Source organism: Bubalus kerabau, chromosome 6 (assembly GCF_029407905.1).
Source record: "Bubalus kerabau isolate K-KA32 ecotype Philippines breed swamp buffalo chromosome 6, PCC_UOA_SB_1v2, whole genome shotgun sequence".
In the NCBI taxonomy this organism is placed as follows: Eukaryota; Metazoa; Chordata; class Mammalia; order Artiodactyla; family Bovidae; genus Bubalus; species Bubalus kerabau.
The window spans coordinates 39,633,761-39,654,001 of NC_073629.1; positions in this window are offsets into that span (position 1 = coordinate 39,633,761).

Here is a 20,241-nt window from a genome sequence, read left to right on the forward strand (position 1 = left end):
TTATAGAGCATTGGCAGAGTAGATTTAGCATAATTCTTAAGCGCCTTAGGATTGTCAGAATGGTAAATGAGTACTGGTTTCAACTTATGGTCACCAGTTGTATTAGCCCCTAATAAAAATCAGCCTGTCTTTTGAAGCCAGGCATTGACTTCTTATTGCTATAGAAGTCTAAGAGGGCATCTTCTCCCAATAGAAGACTATTTCATCTACACTGAAACTCTGTTGTTTTGTGTAAGTAATTAATTATCTTAATCAGATCTTCTGAATAACTTGCTGCAGCTTCTACATCAGCACTTGCTGCTTCTCTTTGCAGTTTTATGTTATGGAGGTGGTGTTTTCCCTTAAACATCATGAACCACCCTCTGCTAGCTTTAATCTTTCTTTCTGCAGCTTCCTCACCTATCTGAGCCTTCATAGAATTGAAGAGATTTAGGGCCTTGCTTTGAATTAAGCTTTGGTGTAAGGGAATGTTCTGGCTGGTTTGATCTTCTATCTTGACAACTAAAACTTTTCTTTATATCAACAATCAGACTCTCAGTCTCTTATCATTTGTCTATTTACTGATGGAGCACTTTTACTTTCCTTCAATAACTTTTCCTTTGAAATCACAACTTGGTTAACTGTTTGGTGCAAGTCACCTAACATTTGGCCTTTCTCATGAAACTTAATTATTTCTAGCTTTTGACTTAGGTGAGAGAAGTGTGACTCTTGCTTTCCCTTGAACACACAGAAGTTGTAAGATTATTAACTGGCTGGCCTAATTTTAGTATTGTTTGTCTCAAGGAATAGGGAGGACTGAGGAGAGGGGAGAGGGGAGAACACATAACATTTATAAGATTGTTTGTTGTTTTATTTAGGTGTGGTTCGTGATGCCCCAAAATAATTATAATGGTAATGTCACTGATCAAAGGTCACCATGCTGCTGCTGCTGCTAAGTCGCTTCAGTCCTGTCCGACTCTGTGCGACCCCATAGACAGCAGCCCGCCAGGCTCCCCCGTCCCTGGGATTCTCCAGGCAAGAACACTGGAGTGGGTTGCCATTTCCCTCTCCAATGCATGAAAGTGAAGAGTGAAAGTGAAGTTGCTCAGTCGTGTCCGACTCGTAGCGACCCCATGGACTGCAGCCTACCAGGCTCCCGCGTCCATGGGATTTTCTAGACGAGAGTACTGGAGTGGGGTGCCATTGCCTTCTCTGAAAGGTCACCATACAAATATAATAAAAAAAAAAGTTTGAAATATTTCAAAAATTACCAAAATATAAAGTTAGCAAATGCTATGGGAGATGGTACCAATAGATGTATGCAGTGTAGGGTTGCAATTTTTAAAAAAAAAGAATATCTATAGAGCACAATAAAGTGATGCACCATAAAATGAGATAGGCCTATACTTCCTTTGACCTCCCACACCTAGAGGGTCTACCATAATTCTATGCAAATGGGATACTGTTGTTTTGCATGTATGGGATACAGTATGTTTTGCATACTGTTCTATGCAAAAACTATCTGCAAATGATTGAGCAAGAAATGGCAGGCACACATTGTGTCTCCTTTGCTCTCATGTATACTCAGTTATTTTATGAGACTTCATTGACAAAACAAATGTTCAAGAAAAAAATTAAGGATTTCAAAAGGGTGACAAGGTCATTAAAGTACATGTGGGGCTCTTCTGAAATTTCTTCTAAAACTAGATTTACACTTGATCTGAATCCTGCAGTTATTTGTGCAGTGCAACAAAATATTCACATTTTTTCTTTGCTGCACTTTCATCTTTGTTGGCCAGTTCCCTCTTTCCTTTTTTGATCACAACACATGCCATGCAAGATCTTAGTTCCCAGACCAGAAATCAAACCTGTGTTCTCTGCAGTGGAAGCGTGGAGTCCTAACCACTGGACCACAAGGAAGTCCCATCAGTTCCCTCTTTTGATTATCCATTTTCATAAGCTGATGTGTGGGTTTGTCACTAGGATGCATAGTAGCAACACAACTGCACACCTTGCAGTTTGTGAATGAACTGAGCAACAAATGTACAGTGACCAATCAGTGACAGATTTAGAAAACATGACATGATTACTCACTGAAAATGATAGCACCATGTATATTTACATAGAGATTTATGGAAAGAAGAGCTTGTGTGTTCCATATTTACTCATAGTTAATGTATTATATAACTTGAAGTGTCATCAGGGAGCTAGTGTTATTTAACTAAACAATGGTAACTGGTGTTTGTGTGTATTGGAACCAGAAAAATGAGAACTTTCTATACTTATTGTATCATACTTTTTCATGGTGTCAAGCCTCTAGAAGTGGCTTAGAGTTCTGTTTTAGGACTTCTCCTGAAGTGGCAGTTAAAATATCATCTTGGGCTCCAATCGTGTAAAGACTTGCATGAGACTGGAGCATTCACTTGAAAGGTAACTCCCTTGCACACCTGGCAAGTTGGGGCTCTCTCTGACTCCAATGCTTAGTCATGTCCAACTCTTTGAGACCCCGAGGGCTACAGCCTGCCAGGCTCCTATGTTCCTGGGATTTTTCAGGCAAGAATACTGGAGTGGGTTGCCATTTCCTTCTTCAGGGGATCTTCCCTACCCAAGGATCAAACTTGCATCTCCTGTGTCTCCTGCATTGCAGACAGATTTTTTACCCACGGAACCATCAGGGAAGCCCAAGTCAGGGCTAGTTATTTGCAGAAAGATCAGTTCCTCCTTACCTGGACTCCTCCATAGGGCTGCTTGAATGTCCTCATAACATGGCAGTGGCTATTCCAAGAGAAAGTGACCACAGAGAAAGAGTAAGATGGAAGTCATATATCTTTCATGACCTAACATGAGAAGCCACACACTGTTGTTTCTTACTGATTGCAGTTCAGCAAAGAAGGGAAGTGTGGGTGGGAATGTTGAAAGTATTGGGGACCATATTGGAAACTGAATATCACATATAGCAACATAGAACCTTGGAGATGGTTAAACACAAAAAGAAAAAGAAGCCAAACAAGCCCAACTATAACTCGATGGACTGGACCAGAGGTTATTTTACTAATATTAACATTCCCCTAATGCTTTTAGGAGACAAAAACCTATTACACATATTTAGTAAGCTTCATTGGATATAATAACATATACTCCCTGAATATATACATTAAATTTCAAGGTTCTTTAAATTGTGCATTGTCTTATTTACTTTGATGTGTATAGACTTTAAAATAGGGCTTCCCTGGTGGCTCAGATGGTAAAGAATCTGCCTGCAATGCAGGAGACAAGGGTTTGATCCCTGGGTTGGGAAGATTCCCTGGAGAAAGGAATGACAACCCACGCCAGTATTTTTGCCTGGGAAATCCCATGGACAGAGGAGCCTGGCAGGCTGCAGTCCATGGGGTCACAAAGAGTCACTAGATACTCATCAAAGATCTCAGCAATTGGGGAATAAAGTCATGTCTAAAATCTTCCCATTAGAATAATACTGCTGATTTTACACTTTTCCATTTTGATATGTTTTTCTGCAAGATATATTTTTAGGATTAAGAGTAAGAAAAGTTTTAAGGATAGGAATATCTTTATTCCTCCAAAGACTGTATTTTATGAAACTTTACAAGCAGTTTGTTTCCACATACAGTCACTTGCGTTGGTTATTAGTATTGCTTTTTACTATAAAGTTTTGCAAAGTGAAAACCGTTTTGCTTTTGCCATTTAGTTTGCAATTGTTTTATTATTGGCAAATTTGAGTATTTTACCAATATATGTAACAACCTTGTAACATAAAAGGTTATGTTAAAAGCTTATTTTGTAACTTGTATAAAGCATTATTTTATTGGATCAAGACTATTTTCATTTTCTAATATATATTTCCATTACCTTTACATATTAAATATATATGTGAAAACTGTCACTAGGGCATGGAAAAGTTTTTGCTTTGTAGTTTTAATTTATAGTGCTTTTAGCCTTGCAAAATATGATTTTAGAATTTAATTTCCATGTAATAAAATTATTAGATTTCAAGTTTTATCTTTAATATCATAGCTACAAACTTACCATTCAAGATTAATATATGCTAATTTTACATCTAATTCTTATATGGTTTTTTATATTAAAATTTTTGATACAGTTAGAATGAATACCAGTGTATGATTTCCCATTGGTATATAAATTTATAATTCTTTTTTATAAAATGCTAGCTAGTTTGTTTTACAAGTTAAACAATTTGTCTTTAATACTTTAGACTTTGGTATAGGCATGAATCTATCCGAACTGTCTATTCTGTTCCAATGTCACACCTCTGTAATTGTTGTTAGCTTTAGTTTTTTTTCAAGTTGGTGGTTTCCTAAATTAGTTTTGGGTTTAATACACCTTGTGAGTATAATTGGCAACCATCTATTGCCACATTTGAGGAGTGCTGAAAGTGAAAATCAACAATACCTCTCTCAAAAATGTGTCACTGATCTTGAAATATTCACAGCCAAATTCTTTCTTCAAAGTTCATCTCTTCTTAAGATAAGCCCTTTCATATTATATAATCTAGAAAGACTGGTTTGCTTTTGTTTTAAAATTATATTGTTTTGTCAAATTATATTTCTAAGGATACATTCTCATGAATTTTAGTATAATTTAACGTTTTTTGAGTGTACGAGAGCAGTTTTGTATATAAAACAATCTCTTAGAAAAGGATAGCATTTAATGAGAATATTTAACTAGATACATACAGACATTCCTTCTGGATAACAATGAGCCTAAGAAAAAATGGATAGATTAATTTTTCATTAAAGATAAATAATTTTTTAAATTGAAAGATAATTTTCCAGGAAATTTCTTTTTGGAAGTTTATAATATATGGGAATTCATTGTTAATTTCAGATGCACAAAATTTTACAATGTTTTAAAATACAATATGATAATTATGTTATCTTAAAAATATTTTTTACTGCTAAAGTTAGTTGTTTTTGAAAACATAAGTCCCTGATGGTGTTCAAAAAGAATAAATAATAAAAAACGTGTCAGAGAAAAGTTATTTATTTCAATATAAATGATTATTAAAAAAATTATGATCTAGATCACACCAATGGAATACAAGACTGCCCACCAAGCCCAAGGCTTGCATTTTGGGGAAATAGTTTTGTGATTGTCTTTTTCAGATAAAACATGGCATCAGAAATGCCTAGATAAAACAGTTTTACCTCACAGTCAGGAAGTGATCTCTGAGGAAAGAGACTCTCCAACATTTTATGATTTTACAGACTGATGTACAACTTTCCTGGTATAGACTCTGTTACTCTCCTCCACTCCACACAAAAATATGATCTTATTGATGCTGATCAGAGCTCAGCAACATGAGAAATTCAGTGCCCAGAAATATATAAGATGTTAAGTACTGAATACAAACAGGGCAGTGGTATAGTTAGAAAAAGATCTCAGACATAGCACATCTTTATCTCATGTGTGTACTGTCACATATGGAAGCATATTAATTTAAATGTAATTCGTATTACATTTACATATTGCATACCAGAAGCTCCCTTCTAATCAGACTGAATGAAACTAAAGCCATTAAAGAATAAATAATATGGAATTACATTTAAATTAAGATGAGCCATGTCCTCTATTGACCCAGGAATTGAACCCAGGTCTCTGGCATTGCAGGCAGATTCTTTACCAACTGAGCTACAAGGGAAGCTCAGTATGCCTTGGAAAGGCAAAAAATTGTAACTAGTCAATTAAAATCTTCTCTGAAAGGTAGAGGGATATTTTTAATGCATAAGAGCATTAGGAAAAGAAAAAGGAAATAATTCAAGATGGAGTTCATCCTAACAGTTTTTAAAGAAAAACTACAAAATTGCATAAAATTTCAGAGGAAAATTCTGCCTTACTCATCTTTGTTGTGGTGGCTCAGGGGAGAGAGTTAGATAGTGGAAATGGCTCATATTAATGTAAATGTAATTATATATTATTTATTCCTTAAAGGCTTAGTTTCATTCACTCTGACTGGAAGGGAGCTTCTGTTTCCACAGAATTCAGAGAATTTTAGAAAAATAGGATCCTGAGCAAGTCAGTTCACATATAAAAGGATCGCTAATACCTAGAGAAAACTAAAGCTTACTCTTGAACTCTTTATCAAGAGTGGTTCTAAAGGAATCTACCACTTACAGAGTCGGACATGACTGAAGTGACTTAGCAGCAGCAGCAGCAGCGGGCCCTGGGGTGGGCTTCCCAGGTGGCGCTATTGGTAAAGAACTGGCCTGCCAATGCAGGAGATGTAAAAGATGCAAGTTTGATCCCTAGGTCGGGAAGATCCCCTGGAGGAGAAAATGGCAACCCACTCCAGTATTCTTGCTTGGAGAATCCCATGGACAGAGGAGCCTGGCAGGCTGCAGTCGGTAGGGTTGTACAGAGTTGGACAGTACTGAAATGACTTAGCACCCATGCCCAGGCCCTAGGATAAGTGCAGAAACAAGGAGAGAGATAGATGTCCTAGGCAGAAGAATTTGAAGCAAAAGGAATAGGGTGTGTCATCCTTTTTTCTCCATAGCTTCTGGAGTTCTATTATAAGGGATGTTCCTGGTATTTCTCTTGATCATCAGAGGCATCATGTAATTTATTAATGTCTGATTTCAAAACTGTCTTCAAAGAAAAGCAAGTTTAAAATACTTTAAACTTATATTTCAGTTTATATGTTGTCTTCTATTCAAAGTACATCAGAAGAATTCATCTCTATTAATTTACTTGAACTAAAGTGACAAATAGTCTGAAACAGGTTAAATGTTATTTCCCACATCACAAACCACGGAGGGAAAAACTTTTTAATTTCCAGATTTTCTGATCCTTACTTCAGTATGCCTGTTTTTATTTGCTTACATTATTTCCCATATGATTTTCTTTGAATATTCCTTTGATTCTTGTTTTGTGGAGGGAAGAGGAATGTATTTTTAAATAAAATGAGAAAAGAAAAACAGGCATTTTTCAAACATATATTTGTTACAGTTGAATGTATTATATAAACTACTGTAACTTAATAAGTATTTATGTTGCATAGAGTAGACAACTGTAGCAATTATTAAAGACAACATATGGCAGCCTTAAAGCTCCAGGGTGACAACAAAAACATATGACTTCAGCTCATTATAAGTATTTTCTAAGATCCTCCTAATTGCTGTAGTAATTAAAATTTACCAGTTTTTGTGAAGATGCCAAATGACTTATTACAATGGAGTCAATATATGCTTTGCATTATTAAGTTTACATAAAATATACACTCCTAGAATACTAAAGAATTGCTCTTTGTCTATATTTATAGCTATTATTTGTATCTATATCTATCTATCGATTTGTATGTAGACCTCTCTATAAATAGGTAGGTAGATACTGCCTCTCTTTCATAAATTTATATATAAATAGACTTCCATATACATATGTATATATTTCTTTATATGTTCCTATAAAGAAATCTTAGAACTTAATTCCATCTCCTTCAAAGTCACCATGTCTTATCTCATTTTTATTTTCTACACATTGTAACTCTGTCCTTCACTATTTTTTATTAGTAATGTATACTATGTGGTGTTTGCAGTCTTCTTGATAGGATAATAATTAGCATTAAAAATTTATTAATTCAGATCAAATATACAGCTCAGCTTTCCAGATCACATAGTCCTACTGGTAACACCACACTGATTAAAAGAAATGTTTGCTGGATTAAAATACAAATTAAGATATTGTAATATGTATTAATATTTTAATTCTGAAATCCCAAAGAACAGGGGAAAAAAGCTTCCCAAGAGAAATTGAGTTTTATTTAAACTTTAAACCCTTCATGTTATTAGATATTTCAAGTTATTGGATACCCTTGAGAAAAGTTGTTTTAACAATATAATTTTAAATTCATGACAACATAACTCCTGTAAATTGCCTTTCAACTAAGGATTTAGTTTTTATTTGCTTAATCAATCCAAGCTTTATGAAACTCTTGAAGGGCTGTGAATAGCTAGAAACTATTTTTTTAAGAGAAGAATATTTAATATTATAAGAAAATAATCTACAATTTAAACAATAATTTCCTTAAAAATTATAGTTCAATATGGATCAGAAAAAATATAAACTATTTTAAAATGTAATGTAAAATGTATGTTAACCTGACCTTAATTGTATATTTTTAAATACCCAGGTTGTATTAATTAGGGTTTAGCACAAGGAAACAGTCCATTTTAGGCTTTACTTTTTTTTCTGTTTTTAAATAAGAGAAAGTGTTTACAAAATCAGATCATGTCACTGGAAACAGTGAGTTTGAGAACATGTTGCCTTAGCTGCCATCTGTGTATTTGAAAATTAGCAACAGGAAGCCACTACCACATCTGCAGCTCAGCATCAACAAAACAGTGAGTAGATCCCTGAAATGCTGCTTTAATTCAACAGACTCCTGATACAAATGCAGTTTTGATGGGACATTGAATGCTGAGTCTAGTGTAACAGCTTCTATCTATAACTCAAAGATCTTGTTTGAAATGTCCATAATATTTTAGTGTTACCCAGGAACACAAAAACCAGTCTCAGAACTTAAAAGAGAGGGAATTTAATTAAGGCAGTTTTTAGATGCCAGTGGTGAATAGTGATTTCCTTCCCCAACTCTCAAGATTAAAGGGTAAGAAAGCACTGTTACTTTTCCCAATGAAAGACAAAATAAAGAGAAAACATCATCAGAGTCCAGAGCTATCCAAGAAAAAGGAACCACAGTGGACATTCCATTTTGGAGTAGTAGCTGTGGAAAAGTTAACTTGCTGCCAAAGATATAGCCTGAAGCACAGAAAGAGGAAAAATACTCTCGTTCTTTCTCTCTCATGCCATTCAACAGTCTGACTTTGGCTTTCATTGGACAGAAATTTGGGGAAGCCAACTGAAATCCAACTTGGAACTACCTGATGATTTAGTTGGCAAAAAACAATTCTCATCAGTGAACCCAAATGAAAGGGAGTTTGGAAAGTAGTTTCAACTTTCCAGTCTGTTCTTTGCTGAAGGTCCACTTGAGCACTAAAAAGATGCTTAATGTCAGTTCATCATACACAACGTATTTGACCTGTTCAACTACTCAATATCTGTCCATACATTTCCAGACAGTAGCATGCTTTAACTAATGTAAGCAAATGCATCTCTTAAATATGAACAGATTATCATTACCCTCTTATAAAATTAAGATATCTTCAAAGATATCAACTCATAATTTCATTTCTGGGTGAGATTCATTCTTCCATTTAGTTACAATTCCTCTTTGATAACAACAATCTCAAGCCTATATTATCATTCACATAACTTTTATATAAAGTGATAGAGGAGACAGAGAGGGAGAGAATGAAATTGGCATAAATGTATATATATAAAAACTGTGGATAAATATCTAAGAATCACTGCTGGTGTTTACAAAATTTCCATTATCCTTCCACATTCTCTTTGCCATCAGGTGGCAATTCAGCTGCAGTAATATGTGCAGTGACATAACAGTCATCTTGTCTGCCTGAACACTGTAGTAAGAGCATGCTATGCCAAGGCAGATTTTTTTTGTCTTATTTGTTGCTTTTTGTTTTGTTTGTTTTAGATTTAAAATTCATTAAATTCAGAGCAACTTTTGAGAGGCTCATCTCTATGACCCATTAGATCTACTTTTTTACCACTCTTCCAACTTTGTTGTTGTTCAGTTGCTCAATAGTGCCCAACTTTTTGTGACCCCAGGGACTGCAGCATGCCACACTTCCCTGCCCCATCACCATCTCCCAGAGCTTGCTCAAACTCATGTCCATTGAGTTGGTGATGCCACCCAACTATCTCTTCCTCTGTCATCCCCTTCTCCTCCTGCCTTCAATCTTTCCCAGCATCAGGGTCTTTTCTAATGAGTCAGCTCTTACCATCAGGTGCCCAAAATTTTGGAGCTTCAGCATCAGTCCTTCCAATGAATATTCAGGATTGACTTCCTTTAGGATTCACTGGTTGGATCTCCTTGCAGTCCAAGGGACTCTCAAGTGTCTTCTCCAACACCACAGTTCAAAAGCACCAATTCTTAGGCCCTCAGCCTTCTTTACGATCTAACTCTTCCAACTTGATTATTTCTAAATGCCTGAACATCTTGCTACAGTGAACACGGACATCAATGTCCTAAGATAATTTTTCCTTCCAATAGACTGGGTGTCTAGATGTACCATTTAAAGTGTTCTCCAGTAGGAGGATTCCTGTTACCTTGATTGGAGATATAATGATGCAATACACTTCTAGTATATAATACTGCAATCTATGGGCCTAGGTTCACATATTTTTTTCTGCTTACTTTCTTGCTTGAGTGAGGGAGAGTTAGTAATGCACTTGGAGCAAGTACATTATAAGCCATCTGTTCATAACTTTTGTATCTTCCACATGATGCTGTACCTTGCATACACTTACCTCAATATCTTGGTTGGCCGTATAACATCTAGTTCATTATGGGAAATTTGGATCATAAAAACATGTAATGTGTCATGATCAAGTATTCAATATTAGCAAGGTCCAGTAGCAACTTCCATTTAAAATGAATCTCCAAATTATATTATATCTTTTTCTTTAATATACTATTGAATGTGATTTGGTTAAATTTTTGTAGGATTGCAGATATCAAAGCTGATTCATTGGTAGTCAGTGAATTGACCATATTCACTTTCCTTTGCTCTTAAATATGTGATGTGTGAAAACAAATGTTGTTAAATTAAACTGCCTGGCTTAAGATATTTTGTCATAGCTTCCTGAATGGAGTAGAACATGTAGCTTCTATGGGAAATAGTATAGTAGTTCCTCAAATAATTAAACATATAATTATTTTATGATATAGCAATTCCACTTCTGGGTATATACACAAAAAAATAACATGGACTCTACAGATACACCCATTAATATCATCATCATTCACAATAGGCAAAAGATGGGAACAACCCAAGCGACTTCTCCATTCCACAGATGAATGGATAAACAACATGTGGTGTATATATATATATACAGTGGCATATTACTCAGCCTTAAAAATAAAGAACATTCTAATATGTGCTACATAGATGAATCTTGAATAAATTTTGATCAAATAGACAGCTCAAATAAGACAGTTACAAAAGGTGTGTAATTTCACTTATAGAAGGTGCATATAAGCCATATCCATAGAAACAGAAAATAGAATGGTGGTTGTCTGAAGATGAAGAGAGGAAAAATGGGGGTTTTGTATAATGAGTACAGAGTTTCAAATTGAGAAGATAGAAATTCTAGACATGAATGGTGGCAATAGTTGTTCAATTATGTTAATGTGTTTAATGCCAGTGACCTGTATGCTTAAAAATAGTTAAATAATAAGCATTGTGTGTGTGTGTGTGTGTGTGTGTGCAGTCAGTCATGTCTGACTTTTTGCAGTGTGATGAACTATAGCCCACCAGGCTCCTCTGTCCATGAAAATTTTCAGGCAAGAATACTGGATTGGTTGTCTTTTCCTCCTCCAAGGGATCTTCCTGACTCAGGGATCAAACCCATGTCTTGTGTCTCCTGCATTGGCAGGCAGATTTCTTTTTTTACCACTGAACCACCAGTGAACCCTATGTTATGCATATTTTTCCACAAAAATATCCTTAAGTAGATAATGAGAAAAAAAGAATAGTAAGAAGAAAGTGTAAAGGACCTGTGCATATTAAGTAATGGAGAAACGAAGTGAAAGTAATAAATTTGTAGCTGTAATTGACAAATGGACTTCCCTGGTAGCTTCTTTGCAGTGCAGGAGAACCAAGTTTGATCCCTGGGTTGGCAACACCCGCTGAAGAAGGGATTGGCTACCCACTCCGGTATTAGGGTGCCAAATAATTGGGCTTCAGGCAAACAGAAGAAAGACCATTCATGATGAAGAGAGCAAAAAAAAGTTTGAGAAGTTCAGAGAGAGAAGTCGTGCCTGAAGGCAGGCAACCACTAATCCAAGTCTACTTTCTATCTATATAGTTGCCTCTTTGGGGCATCTCACATATGGAATTGAACATTATGTGGTCTTTTGTGACTGTCTTCCTTTCCTTAGTGTAGTATGATTAAATTTCACCCATGTAGTAACATGAGCAGAATTTCGTTTATTTTATAGCCACATCCACTGTGTGAATATACTTTTTTATTCATATATTCATCAGATGATTTATATTTGGTTTGTTTCCATTGTTGTGCTATTATAAATGATGTTGCTATCAACATTTTCTGAGCATGTTTTAATTTCCTTGGCTATATACCTGGGAGTGAAATTGCCAGGTCATGTAGTAATCCTACATTTAGGATTTTGTTGATTTGCCAAACTGTTTTCCTAAGTGTCTTCATCATTTTACATGTTCAGCAGCAATGAATAGGGAAAGGGAAAGGGAAGTCGCTCAGTCGTGTCTGACTCTGTGAGACCCCATGGACTGCAGCCCACCAGGCTCCTCCGTCCATGCGATTCTCCAGGCAAGAGTACTGGAGTGGGGTGCCATTGCCTTCTCTGACCTTGGTTTATAACATTATATAAATTTCAGGTATGGAAAATTATATTTCAAATTCTGAAGCACTACAGTATACTCACCACCAAAAGTTTTATTTTCCATCAGTCATGACACAGTTGACCTTCTTTTTATTTTCCCTCTCTCATCTTTTTTTTTTTTCCTCTCTCATATTATTTTTTAATTTTAATTGGAGGTTAATTACTTTACAATATTGTAGTGGGTTTTGCCATACATTGACATGAATCAGCCATGGGTGTGCATGTGTTCCCCATCCTGAACCCCCCTCCCACCTCCCTCTCCATCTCATCCCTCAGGGTCATCCCAGTGCACTAGCCCTGAGCACCCTGTCTCATGCATCGAACCTGGACTGGCGATCTGTTTCATGTATGATAATATACATGTTTCAATGCTATACTCTCAATGAATGGAGAATCCCAATTCTCCAAATCATTGCTAATTCTTGCTCTTGTCTGTGTCATCTTTGTAGGGCGGGAAGTAGTTTCCTGGGGTTGTGGTTTTAATATGTTTTTTCCTAATGATACATGAGCTGCTGAATGTATTTTCATGTGACTGTTGGCTATTTAAATATTTTACCTGGAAAAATGTTTATTCACATCATTTGTATATTTTTTAGTTGGGTCATTCATTTTTTATTATTGAATGGTAAGTATTGTTTTATGTATTCTAGATACAGTTTCCTTGTCAGATACATAATGCGGAAATATTTTCTCCCATTTCTTGTTGTTTTTAAAATTTTATTGATGATGTCCTTTGAAGCACTAATATTTGAATTTTTATGAACTTCAGTTTATTTATTTTGAGGGTGGTGGCATTTGCAATTGGTGGCTTGTATAAGAAATTTGCCTAACTTGAGATCACAGATATTTACGCCTATGTTTTCTTGAAGAATTTTTCATATTTAACTGTTACACTTAGGTTGATGATCTATTTTGAGTTCACTTCTGTGAAAGATGTGAAGCATGAGTTCAGGTTCATTATTTTCCATGAACAAAGCTAGTGGAGGTGATGGAATTCCAGTTGAGCTATTTCAAATCCTAAAAGATGAGGCTGTGTAAGTGCTGCACTCAATATGCCAGCAGATTTGGAAAACTCAGCAGTGGCCACAGGACTGGAAAAGGTCAGTTTTCATTCCAATCCCAAAGAAAGGCAATGCCAAAGAATGCTCAAACTACTGCACAATTACACTCATCTCACATACTAGTAAAGTAATGCTCAAAATTCTCCAAGCCAGGCTTCAGCAATACATTAACCGTGAACTTCCAGGTATTCAAGCTAGTTTTAGAAAAGGCAAAGGAACCAGAGATCAAATTGCCAACATCCGCTGGATCATCAAAAAAGCAAGAGAGTTCCAGAAAAACATCTATTTCTGCTTTATTGACTATGCCAAAGCCTTTGACTGTGCAGATCACAATAAACTGGAAAATTCTGAAAGAGGTGGGAATACTAGAGCACCTGACCTGCCTCTTGAGAAATCTGTATGCAGGTCAGGAAGCAATTGTTAAACAGGACATGGAACAACAGTCTGGTTCCAAATAGGAAAAGGAGTATATCAAGGCTGTATATTGTCACCCTACTTATTTAACTTATATGCAGAGTACATCATGAGAAACACTGGGCTGGTTGAAGCACAAGCTGGAATCAAGATTGCAGGGAGAAATATCAAAAACCTCAGATATGCAGATGACACCACCCTTATGGCAGAAAGTGAAGAGGTACTAAAAAGCCTCTCAATGAAAGTGAAAGAGGAGAGTGAAAAAGTTGGCTGAAAACTCAACACTAAGAAAATTAAGATCATAGCATCCAGTCCCATCACTTCATGGCAAATAGATGGGGAAACAGTGGAAACAGTGGAAGAATTTATTTTTGGGTGGTTCCAAAATCACTGCAGATGGTGACTGCAGCCATGAAATGAAAAGATGCTTGCTCCTTGGAAGGAAAGTTATGGCCAACCTAGACAGCATATTAAAAGCAGAGGTATTACCTTGCCAACAAAGGCCCATCTAGTTAAGGCTATGGTTTTTCCAATAGTCATGTATGGATGTGACATCTGGACTATAAAGCTGAGCACCGAAGATTGATACTTTTGATGTGATGTTGGAGAAGACTCTTGAGAGTCCCTTGGACTGCATAGAGATCCAACCAGTCCATCCTAAAGGAGATCAGTCCTGAATATTCATTGGAAGGACTGATGCTGATGCTGAAACTCCAATACTTTGGCCACCTGACAGGAAGAACTGACTCTGCTGCTGGGAAAGATTGAGGGCAGGAGGAGAAGGGGATGACAGAGGATGAGATGGTTGGATGGCATCACCAATTCAATGAACATGAGTTTGAGTACACTCCAGGAGTTGGTGATTGGCCAGGGAGGCCTGGCGTGCTGCAGCCCATGGGGTCGCAAAGAGTCGGACATGACTGAGCGACTGAATTGAACTGATCTATTTGTTCAGCATTGTTTGTTGAAAAAACTTTTTACCCAGTGAATTATTTTGATACCTCTGTCAAAAAGCAATAGATCCTAAATATAGCTGTGTTTCTTGAATCCTAATTCTATTTCATGATCTGTGTCTATCTTTTTGGCAATGCAACACTGTCTTTTTACAGTTAACTTTGTAGTATTAAAGGTTTGAGTCCTCCAGCTTTGTTTGCTTTTTAAAATAGTTTTGGCTAATCTAGGTTCCTTGACTTTTTATGTAAATTTTAGGATCAGTTTTTTAATTTCTACAATTCCAGCAGGAATTATGCAGTGATTGCTTCAAATCTATACGTAACTTTGGGAGGTGTTACCATTTTAACAATGTTAATTCTTTAAACATGGGATGTATTTTCATTTGTTTAGATCTTTACTTTCTCTCAATATGTTTGGAATTTTTTAATGTACAAGTCTTATGTTTTTCTATCAAACTTATCCCTAGGTATTTCATTTTTGGTTGCTTTTATGAAAGGAATTGTTTTATTTTAAAATCATTGATTGCTAATATAAACAAACACAGCTTATACTGTAGGTTGCTCTTAGATCCTGCCACAGAGCTGAACTCCATTATTAGTTCAGATAGTTGCTTAAATGTTAAGTAGAAGTGGCAAGAATGTATATTCTTTTGTTTCTGATTTTGGAGGGAACATTCAGTCTTTACTAAATATGTTAGCAGTGAGTGTTTTTTGGATAGATTTCTCAAGATAAGAACATTCCCTTCTATTTCTAGTTAACTAGTTTTTTCAAAAAAGTGTGTAGGATTTTCTAAATGCTTTTCCCACATGTTGGGATGATTATGTGACTTTTATCATGTATTATATTAACATACAGTATTACACTGATTTTTTTAAAATCTTAAATCCACCTTGCATTTCTGACATACACTCCACCATGTTTCATCAGTTCAGTTGCTCAGTCGTGTCCAACTCTTTGCGACCCCATGAATCGCAGCACGTCAGGCCTCCCTGTCCATCACCAACTCCCGGAGTTCACTCAAACTCACGTCCATTGAGTCAGTGAGGCCATCCAGCCATCTCATCCTCTGTCGTCCCCTTCTCCTCCTGCCCCCAATCCCTCCCAGCATTAGGGTCTTTTCCAATGAGTCAACTCTTCGCATGAGGTGGCCAAAGTACTGGAATTTCAGCTTTAGCATCATTCCTTCCAAAGAAATCCCAGGGCTGATCTCCTTCAGCATGGACTGGTTGGATCTCCTTGCAGTCCATTAGAATCTCAAGAGTCTTCTCCAACACCACAGTTCAAAAGCATCAATTCTTCAGCGCTCAGCCTTCTTCACAGTCCAACTCTCACATCCATACATCACCACAGGGAAAACCATAACCTTGACTAGATGGACCTTGTTGGCAAAGTAATGTCTCTGCTTTTGAATATGCTATCTAGGTTGGACATAACTTTCCTTCCAAGGAGTAAGCATCTTTTAATTTCATGGCTGCAGTCACCATCTGCAGTGATTTTGGAGCCCCAAAAAATAAAGTCTGACACTGTTTCCACTGTTTCCCCAACTATTTGCCATGAAGTGATGGGACCAGATGCCATGATCTTAGTTTCCTGAATGTTGAGCTTTAAGCCAACTTTTTCACTCTCCACTTTCACTTTCATCAAGAGGCTTTTGAGTTCCTCTTCACTTTCTGCCATAAGGTTGGTGTCATCTGCATATCTGAGGTTATTGATATTTCTCCAGGCAATCTTGATTCCAGCTTGTATTTCTTCCAGTCCAGCGTTTCATATGTTACTGGATTCAGTTTGTCAGTGTTTCATTGAGGATATAGTGTATTTCTAATTGTAAGGGAAATTGCTCTGAACTTTTGTCTTTGGTTTTGGTTTCACAGTAACAGTGGCCTCATAGAATGTTTTGGGAAGTGATATTTGCTTTTTTGGAAGAGCTTGTGATTGGTATTGAATCTTTTGCAAACATTTGGAAGAATTTATCAGTAAAGTCCTCTGGGCCTGAGCATTTCTCTTTCTCCCTCCTCTTCTTTTAACTAATCGAATCTCTTTGATTGCTATAGACCTATTCAGATTATGTAGGGGTGGAGAGAAGATTTGACTAGCTTGAAAAAACTGTTACAGACTCTGCTGTCTTAGAGTTCAATAGTTTCTCTTGGATAAACAGTTTCTATTTTGTTCTGTGGCTTTAGCTAAATACAAGATTTCTGAAATGGTGGTTTTAGTTATTTTATGGTACATGTGAACTCTATGTTCCTCACTCTGGCATTCCAGAAGGTAATCTGGGTCAGGGAAAAGTTGGTTGTACCTCATGGCTATTGTGAAGATAGGAAACACTGAGCCAGTTATATTTTATTGAAGAATTTTTATAGTATGAGAATGTGATATTTTAAAAAAATCTAATAAAGAGAGGTATTAGATAATCATCAGTGCAAAGATAAAATGTGTCACTCCTTTAATTCATTGCAATCTAATTATTACAAAGGGAGAGAAGAATTAGATGAATAGTTGTGAGTTAAATGATAAAAATCCTCATAAAATATTAAGATGGATCACAAATGTTTGACTACACAAATAATCCACGAATATTTGAGTTATTCCAGTAAATACCTGAAATTGCAATATTACTTTTTACAGGTAAACACCAACTTATCCAAAAGCTGAGGGCATCAGCTTTCTAAGGCAGATGATTAATGAAAGCAACTTTTGATTCCAGGTTTAATCATTTATTTGCCTGTCAATGCCATAATAAAGTCCCAGAAGCTCTTTGCAAAATTTGCCACGAGATAGAGCTAGCAGGTGTTATTAAGAGAATATGCAAGTTTCTTTAGCAAAATGCCAAAAGTTTATGGTCGACCAACTGGGGAAGACCTCTGAGATCCTTCCAGTGTACACAAAAGCAATGAATCCATAATTAAATTACAGTTAATCACAGATGGTTATTTTACAACAGGTGCTCAACTTTGAAAGTGTAGCTCTGGACTATTTTTGTTCCAATATGATGTTCAATCCCTGTTGGTTATCTGGCAATATTTTATGGTTAGAAAATGTTTATTTTTGTGATGTTATTTCCTCCCTAATAAATAAATAAAATATTATTTCATGTAAATTTAGTGTGTGCCCATTATTATTTTGATATTTTTTAAAACACAGAAAAATTGTTTAAATATTATTTATCATATTCACAAAATATTTCTTGATATTCAGAAATAACTGTTATTCAAAGATATTAGCAGGAGTATATGAAATGATAGACAAATTTAAAGGATTCTACATTGTTCAAATTTAGAAAAATTTAATAACTCCCATAGTCAACAATAGCTTTATTGACACATATAGATGTTCTTAATGGTTTCACTTTTAAAAACAAATAAAATAAGCAAAAATGATATAACATTGAATTATTGGTACAGTAACCATCACAACATATTAAGGGAAGAAAGGGAATAGGTGATTTTTTTACATATTTAAATTTAGCACTAATATTCTGTAAATGATAATTTTGCTGAGCAAAGCCAATCCCTCTTCCAAATATCATAAATATAAAGCTGATCTAGATACATCTATTTTAGAGTCTAATTATTAATCATCTATTAAATGCAAGATGTTTGGCTTAATGCTAGATATAGTCAGTGTTTTCAGCTTTGGGGTATCATTATGGAACTATTAATATTCCATGTTCTTATAAGTAGCCACTAATTACCCATTTTTTTCATCTCATTCTGTACGCCCCTCCTAACCCTCTGTTTGGAAAGAAGAGTTGCATACTCCTATGACTAATTGCTTTGGCACTGCATTCTGGCAATATTGTTTTCAATCTGTTATTTTCTGCAATGATCCAAATAGATATTTCTCCTACACACACACACACACACACACACACACACACACACACACTCAAAATGCCATCTATGTAAAGTTTAAAAATAAAATAAAATAAAATAAAAAATGCCATCTATAGCATCCCACTGTAGGAGAAAGACCCTCTTCAGCTTTTTTTTTTTTAAAGAAAATTAGAATACCTCCTTTTGGGGGGGGGGAACCAAACATGAAATTATAAAGGCTGTTAGAGCTGTAGTCTTAGAACTAAGAACACCATCAACACTTGTGGGACTTTAGTCAGACTTGAGTCAAATAAGCAGAAATAAAGGAATTAAATCTGTGATCAAAACATAAAATTCAGAAACTCCAGAGATAAAATAAAACATTCACAGAATCAATAAAGACATTTGAAATCAAGACTCTGGCAAAGGAAGTAAAAAGAATATGTGTGTACCAGCTAAACTATTCTTTCCCCAAAAGAATATTTGTGTACTAGCTAAACTGCACCATGAGCATTCCATTATATATGCAATTTTTCTCACTTCCATTACCACTCAACTTTCCAGATGTTCTTCCTTCTTCATGCAATGACTTTTCCCTGCAACTGTATGTCTTTCCCTATTTCCTCTATCCCTAATTCAGATAAGTAATACCTCTAATCCCTCAATTATGTCAGTTACAAGTTATATCAAGAAAGCATAACCAGATAACATCTACCCAAAATTCAACCATATGATTTTCTTATGTTCTTGGTACCTGTCATATACATGGTTACTGAATAACTTTTTTTCAAATGAGCAAACATGTTATGCTAATTAGCAGCAATTTTGTCATTTTGATGATTTTTGAATAAATATATGTCAATTGCTTCCTACCTTTAATTATAGAAAATTATAGAAAAGAAGTACAAAGAACACTATGTTCTTAATTGTCAAATAACTGCCAGTTTGAAAAAGGCCTTTAATGTGTTTTTAATGTGTATTTACTACCAGCTATGTTGTCAGTACAGAAGATGTGATTTACTTTTTAATCAGAGAGAATCATGGCTATTGCTCAACTGAATCTCTGACTGGTGTATAGAAATAAAAATATTATGTACATACACATTTGAAGAAACCTTTGGATAGCTTATCTGACAAATATCTAGTAGCTAGTTTATTACCTTGGTCATTTTAAAAGCTATTTAGAATGGTCATTTATTTTAGGATAAGAATTCTCAGTCTGATGTACATTTTATGATTTTAACAGTAAAAGACAAATATGGAGGCTTTAAGGGATTTAGGGCACAAAAATAGCCACCATACCCGAGCAAATTCCATACCTCAAATAAATCTTATATAAAAGCAAATATATAACGAGGTCTAAAATTACCAGTTTCACATGACCTGTATTTTACAAACACCCCACTGAGTAACGTGCTTTGAAGACAAAGGATATATTTTCTAAAGAACTACCGTGACAACTGATTTCCTATTCATCAGAATT